Source organism: Microtus oregoni, unplaced genomic scaffold, assembly GCF_018167655.1.
Source record: "Microtus oregoni isolate MIOR12 unplaced genomic scaffold, Mior012 000008F_ref0000371, whole genome shotgun sequence".
Classification (NCBI taxonomy): Eukaryota; Metazoa; Chordata; class Mammalia; order Rodentia; family Cricetidae; genus Microtus; species Microtus oregoni.
This window is the reverse complement of record NW_024543067.1, coordinates 32453439-32461472: the sequence shown is the minus strand read 5'-3', so window position 1 is coordinate 32461472 and position 8034 is coordinate 32453439. Positions and strand designations below refer to the sequence as shown.

Genomic DNA, 8034 nt, shown 5'->3' with positions numbered 1-8034 from the left:
AGCATTATCCCACAGTAGCAAACAACATGTCACAATACTTCAAGATAACTGAGTCCTATCCTGGCCACTTTTGTAATACATAGGTCTTGGAGCCTTACCCTAGAGATCTAGTCTACTAAGTTACACTGTATTAAGACACTTTTCCACAAGGTCAGGGCCCTCTCTCAAGCCATAAAAGGCACACAGGAAAACTAATTTAGGAGTTCCCTCACTATATACATGAGTCAGTAAAAGCCACAGAAACAAATTATTGGGTACAGAGTAGTTCTAGGCCTAAGCAAATCACTCTATATATTCTTCTAGAAGCATTTAAGATGACACATGTGTGGAGGACCATCAGCTGTCAACATGACTGGGGGGTCAAGGCTGATGCATAGAGTGTAGGACTGAACTTTTAAAAACCCATCTCCTCATAATTGAGACTTTCTATACTGTCAGACAAAAAGGACTCTTCCCTTTTAATGCCAGAAAGTTTTGACCAAGCTTTCAAACTCTCCATCTTTGCAAAGCTCCAGATAAAGGAACACATTAATGATGAAAATTCAACTTCCTTGTGACTGGCCTGATATGACTTGTCACTAGCCTGAGGCCACCCACACCTATAGACTGCAACTTGTACCTTCAACATATATACTGAAGCTAAACAAATGAGATAAAATTCGGGGCTCTTTTTTTAAAAAAAGAAAAAAAAGGGGGAATGCTGTGGGATAATATTCTTATAGATTATAAAGATTTGTCACTCATATTAGTTTAATAAAACACAGACAGTCCTGTAGGTAGGTAGGAAGTATAGGTGAGGCTACTAGACTAATAGAATTATGGAAAGGGGAAAGGCAGAGTGATTTATCAGCTAGAGGCAGAAGAAACAAGATGAGAATGCCTTATTGAGAAAAGGTACCAAGCCATGTGGGCTAAACATACATAAGAATTAAGGGTTAATATAAGATGTAAGAGCTAGCTAATAATAAGTGTGAGCTAATAGGCCAAACAGTTCCTAATTAATATAAGCCTCTGTGTGCTCTTTAGAACTAAATTGCTGTGGGACTAAGCAGGATATAATCATCTGTCAACAACAAGGTAAGAAGGAAAATCCTAAGAGATGTGTGCATGGATACCCCTGGGAAGGGGAAATAGAAAGTAGCTCCTGAGAAAATTGGGAGCATTGAGGGAAGAAAGGTTGGAGGAGGAGGAAGGAGAGGGAAGAAGGGGAGGGTAAGGAGAAATGAAGGAATGGGATGGTCAAGATGAGGGAAGGACAGAGATGGAGAACAATGAATGAAATATCTTGAAATAGGTAACAAAATTGGGGTTAGAGAGAAATCTGGTGGCAGAAAAATTCTCAGGAATCCTTAACAACAACCCCAGAAAAGACTCCTAGTACTAGAGAGGTTGTCTGAACTGGCCTTCCTCTGTAATCAGATTGTTGACCACCCTAATTATCATGATAGAATTTTCATTCAACCACTGATGGAAGAAGATGATGAGATCCATAGCTAAACATTGAGCCAATCTCCTGAAGTCCAGTAGAAGAAAGGCAGAAGAGAGTATACAGGCAATGGAGTTAAGACCATGGTGGGTAAACCCACAGAGACAGCTTACCTGAGCTAGTGGGAGCTCACTGACTCCAGGATGACAGCTGGGAGTACCTACATTGGACCAAACTAGGTCGTCGGAATGTGACTGACAGGTATATGGCTTGGGCAGACTGTGGATCCACTGGCAGTGAGACTAGGATTTAACCTTACTGCATGTACTGGCTTTTTGAAACCAATTTTCTTTGGAGGGATGGATATCTTGCTCACACTAGATACAGGGAGAGGGCCTTGATCCTGCATCAAAGTGATGTATCATACTTTGCTGACTTCCCGTGAGGAGGCTTACCGTCTCTGAGGAGTGGATGGGACTTTTGGGTGGGTAGAAATTCGGGGGGAGCGGAAGAAACAGAGGGAGTAGTATTGGTATATAAAATAAGAAAATATTGTTTTGCTCTCTCCTCCAGCCCGGCAAGATGCCCAAGGGAAAGAAGGCCATGGGGAAGAAGGTGGCCCCAGCCCCCGCTGTTGTGAAGAAACAGGAGGCGAAGAAGGTGGTGAACCCTTTGTTTGAGAAGAGGCCTAAGAACTTCGTCATTGGACAGGACATCCAGCCCAAGAGAGATCTCACGCGCTTCGTCAAATGGCCCCGCTACATTAGGCTGCAGCGGCAGAGGGCCATCCTCTATAAGCGGCTCAAAGTTCCTCCTGCCATTAACCAGTTCACCCAGGCCCTGGACCGGCAAACAGCTACCCAGTTGCTTAAACTTGCCCACAAGTACAGGCCAGAGACCAAGCAGGAAAAGAAGCAGAGGCTGCTGGCCCGTGCTGAGAAGAAAGCTGCCGGCAAAGGGGATGTTCCGACTAAGAGACAACCTGTCCTTCGAGCGGGCTTCAATACAGTCACCACTTTGGTAGAGAACAAGAAGGCTCAGCTGGTGGTGATTGCCCACGACGTAGACCCATTGAGCTGGTGGTCTTCCTGCCTGCCCTGTGTCGGAAGATGGGAGTCCCCTACTGCATCATCAAGGGAAAGGCCAGGCTGGGGCGGCTGGTCCATAGGAAGACGTGCACCACTGTTGCCTTCACACAGGTTAACTCGGAAGACAAGGGTGCTCTGGCCAAGCTGGTGGAAGCTATTAGGACCAATTACAACGACAGATATGATGAGATCCGCCGCCACTGGGGAGGCAACGTCCTGGGTCCTAAATCTGTGGCTCGAATTGCCAAGCTGGAAAAAGCAAAGGCCAAAGAACTCGCCACTAAACTGGGTTAAATGTACTGCTGAGTTTTCTGTACATAAATATAATTATAAAACTTCCAAAAAGAAAGAGAAAAGATTGTTTTAAAATAATAAATAAATTAAGTTCTTGTTCCCTAGCATGAGATCTATCTGGCATATTCAGTGCTCTTTTGGAGTAGTGCATGTAGACAATGAACGAATCAGGTACAAATTTTAGTGATCTTGACACTTAGTTTAAAGCATTTTCCTATAATCTTCTTTCCCAGTTATGCACTCCAGAGTTAAGGTTACATTTCCTTGCTTCCCACTCGGCCCTATCCAGACTTTCCTGCTTTGTATTGAATATGCTTCAACATAGAAATGCTTCTCTGCCTTTGAGCTGTCAGTTCAAGGCTCAATAGAGTGCATTGATAAGTTCCAATCAAATGACGATGGAAAACATGTCTGAATTCAAGTAATGAAAGACCCTTACCTAGTCGAGCAAGTCATATTATTGTATATTTTTTCTTATGCCTTGTAATTAAGATAGAAAAAGAAATAAAATGATTTTGAACTAAATAAATCTGTGGTTTAACTTACCCAAGCACAACTGTAATCTGGGGGGTGGGGGGGGTGGGCCTTGATGAGAATTGTCTTCTGGACTCTAGTTCAGGGATCTCATTGTGTAGAAACCAGCTTTCATTATAATTTATTTTTGAGACTTGCCACTGTGAACATAAGTGAGACCTAATGGCTTCTTTTTCTATTGTAAGAGTTTAATGATCTTGCAAATTATTGATTGATTGCATATTATAAAACTTCTTACCAGTTGAAAATGTAACATAGAAGTGACTTTAAAAGGCATTTTTTTTTTTTTGCTTTCACAGTCCATTTGTGACGAGTAGCAATCATGAGTATGTATGATAGTGCTGGCTGCTTACTGGCCTGCCTTGTTCACTGCCTCATTCGCTTCACCTTCTGACTTCCTCCTTCTTGCTTCCCTCCCTGTCCTCTCTCCCTGTCCCTTCTTTCCTCCTTCCATTCTCTACTTTTATATAACATCATCAACCCTGCATCATTTTCTGCTACCTTCTTTTATCTTCTTGATGTTGTTTCTCTATCTGATGAATGATGTATGTCCATGTGTGCATATGTGTATATAAATTCATGAGAGAAGAAATGAAACGAGAAAAATATGCTTTCTGCTTTAAGGAACTATCAAGCTCAATTGTATATTGTTCTTCATTCTTGCACACAAAAAGAACATAACATCTAGCACTAGTTGAGCTCCTGGGAAGCTCAGAGACCAATCAGATTCTCACATGAGCTACTCAAAGTTCAGAAATGTGAAAGGACTCACATAAGCCAGACTCCAAACATGTCAGTTTTATACACAAAGGACATAATAAATGCACGAATGTCCTGGATATACATTTTAAGGTAAAGGAGATCTGAGAAGGAAGGTGAGGTAAGTACAGATAAAAGAGCATTTAAATAGCTTTACATGCTCTGTTTCAACTTGAACTGAGGGAGGACAGTAAAATAAAATTCCCCTCAGAGTGTCCCAGCAATATTTGCTGAATATTGCTTTCATACTTTCCTAAACTGCTGCATATAACTACAATTACTGTTTGAACTTCCTTGAGCCTTATTAAATAAACTGTAAGCATCTAAACAATGAAACAATAATTGTGTATGTATGACAATGTTGTTGGGTAAGCATATAACTTGTTAGTATTGACTTTCACTATCGAATATGCCCCAGTTTGGACAGAATTTTGCAGGAACCATGATGGGAAAATGTCAGAATACTCACATACTTTAAAGTCCTTTAATATTATGGCAAAAAGTTCCAAGTAGCAGTTTATTATTAATTCACATAACTGCAATGCATTTCATGTACACATAATCCTGTCATCAGAGTCTCTCATATGAGTCATTATTTTTATAACAATTTGTAGTATTACATCAACATTACTAATAAGTTTTAGTGGGCAAGGTACCCTGTCAGTTTATATTGGAGCAAACTTGGAAACATCATAGTCAACAGCATGACTAAATATGGTAACAGTTCTTCTAGTTCCTGAGTTATTTCCTTCAAACCCATGATCTGTGTCAGCTTTAAATTAAACAGAAAATGAAGGCTAACTGAATTTTAAAATAGAATCAAATAAAGGAATTCTAATGCACAGTGGTTAATGTCCTCTTTATAAATAACAGCAGTCTTCAGGAATTGTTAGTATGAGACTAGTAGTTCTATGAAATCCTTAGGAAACATAATTCTTCTGTCAGCCCTATTAGACCATATGCTTCCTCCTAGTCAGCATATAATCTCACTATTGTTTGACCTACACCAACTAGACCATCAAATCAAATTCATCAACATCTTCTCCATGGATCTGCTTGTATGAATGCTAGTCATCTTTAACTCTTCTTATATTTTCTCTATTATAGGGTCTCATGATATGGATTGAGATACATAGTTTTGAAACATAGGGCCTAATAAAAAGTGATTAGTTCAGGATGACAATGCCATCATAAATGCATTAGTTATCAGCATTTTGTTCACTCTTATTCTCTTGGCCTTTTGTTCTCTCCTGTCTTCCTGTCTTCCAACATGGTATGACACTTTCAAAACATCATGCTACCTGGATATTGGACTTTGTAGCCTACATAATGGTGAAAAACAAATTTCTTTTCTTATAAAATACCCACTGTGCAGTATTCTTCTACAGAAACACAGAACAAGCGATGACACTTATCTGAGTCCTTCTTTTGATGCAAAGATTAACTTACTTCTGCAATCTTAGTTTTTATCACTTACCTGAAATTCAAGCTAGATTTGCAATAGTTATAAGTTCTCTCTCATTTTAAATAATACGGGAACACTACAAACTAAGTGTCATAATTCTGCATATTGCTTTAGAAACCTTGTTAGGACCTTCCATGTTTAATATTAACAGAAATAACTATATACACTCAATTATCTCCATTTTTACTTTTCTATTTATTCTTTTTAATTATCTTTGCAAAAATGTTTTTATTATGGCCAAGGAAAAGAATTGCTTGATATTTCTTACCCAAAATTAAATATTAAGTATTGCTGTGAAAATAGCTTTGTAAATGTTGGGTGACAACCAAACAAAAACACAGGGAGCTCTTAGAGCACAGGACAATACAGGACAAACTTCTAATAAATCTTTACCTTTTATCATTACTACCAGACACTAGCCTCGTCTCCCTATACTGTCAAGTTTGATAAATTTCTTTATAAAGCAAAAGCTGAACTTGTTCCTTTCTATTACAATGCTTTTCCTGTTTTCCCCATCCGTTTACCCATTCTCTCATCAGTGTATCTTCCCTCAATACACCATTATTTTTTGCTTGCTTATACTATTTTTCTCATTAAAATATTTGTTGTTTTTAGGGGGGATAAGGTCTTACTATGTAGCTCTGGCTGTCTTGCTTCATTTAAAAATTTTAAACACATTGATTTATTAATTGTGAATATGTGCATAGGTGTGGATATATGTATGCTATGGTGTGCATATGGAGATGTGGCAATGCTTGCAGGAGGTGGCTCCTGTCTACCATGTAAGTCTGGGAGATTGAACTTGGTAGATTACCATGCTTCCTGGAATGTGCCCTTATCCACCGAGCCATTTTGGCGGTCAATTTTTTCTTAGTTTTATACCCTTTCTGGGTGATAGGATCCCTATAACATACATTTCATTTGCCTTCAACTCATTAATTTTCATAGTTCACAAGAAAAATAGAAGAGTAGGAGGAAGAAGCAACAGTAGGAGAGAAGATGGAAGAGAAATAAATGGAGGGAGATAAAGATCTGGAGACAAAACAAAAAAATAGAGAAAATATTTTCTAAAAGGAAGAATTGATAGGAAAAATATGAAATTAAAATGGATTATATATGATAGACGCTAAACAAATCCTGGCAAGGTAATCTGAATTCTGTTTTAAAAGCCAGTAAATGTCTCAAGTGCACACCACTGCTCCAGAACTCACTGAGTAATGCCAAAGCTGGGAGCTAAATGAGTACTTGGAGAGAAATTTATTGTTGTATAAAAACTCAAAAAAGTGATGAATGATCTGTAAACTAACTGTGATTTCAACTTAAAAGCACAGTAGAAGTATCTGTGGAGTAGGATGACATGCCTTTGGCCCTATGAGAACATGGGGCATAGTTAGAGCATATAATAGATTTAATTTTGTTTTTTGTGGATTCTTCATACTGATATTCAGAGTGGCTGCATAAATTTGCATTCTCATCAACAGTTATGACTATCCTCTTTCCCTCTAACCCCACCAGCGTCTGTTGTCGGTTGTTTTCTTCATCTTAACCATTCAGACTTAGACTGAGCTGAGACAAAATCTCAAAGTTTATTTGAATTAACATTTCCCTAGGTGCTAAGGATGATGTATATGTTACTTTTGTATTACTCTAAAGAGACACCATGACCAAGACAAACTATTTTAAAAAGCATTTAATTTGAGTCTTTCTCACAGTACAGAGGATGAGTGCATGGTAGAAATACTTTTATCTCTAAAAAGATTAATATGGTAGACTGATATCCATCTAGACTTGCCAAAACATAAAGAGTGAACATTATAAGAGAATAAGAATATAGGTAAAGAGGAAACAGATACAGATATTACTCAAAATAATTAAATACTATAATTTTAGGCAAATACTATAACTAAATGTCAAAATAACCATTTAGTAGTATTGAAATAACTTTGTATGAAGTAAAATCAATAAAGCAGAACAATTTATCTTTCAAGGGCATATAAATATTATAAGAAAAAGAATTTATTCAAGAAGATGTGGTTTTGAAAACAACCATTAACATGAGAGCTACTTGATAATATGAATGAAAGGAGAGTTTACCAATCGAATATGTCAATATGAATGAACATGTTGATACAAATAAAAAACATTCTTAAACAAAGTGTGCAAATAAAAATATATCATTGAATCTAGTACCAATTATGAATAACTAGAAAAATCTCATAAACTAGGATGTGAAGATACTTCCTTATCTTAAAAAGGCAATAAACTATCAATATATAGCAGCCATACTTACTTAGACCCTATAATCCCATAAAACATGGAGTACAGACATGAAGAGAAAACTCTCAACAGAGAAATCTAAAATGGTTGAAAGACACTTAAGGAAATGCTCAACAACCTTAGCCATCAGAGAAATGCAAATCAAAACACCTCTGAGATTTCCATCCTACACCTGTAAGAATGGCCAAGAT

At 37.8% G+C, this 8034-nt stretch overlaps 1 pseudogene; it reads left to right on the top strand.

Annotated features, from left to right (window-relative positions):
* The first annotated feature begins 2002 nt into the window (after positions 1 to 2002).
* LOC121451998 lies at positions 2003 to 2808 on the top strand (annotated as a pseudogene).
* Positions 2809 to 8034: the final 5226 nt, after the last annotated feature.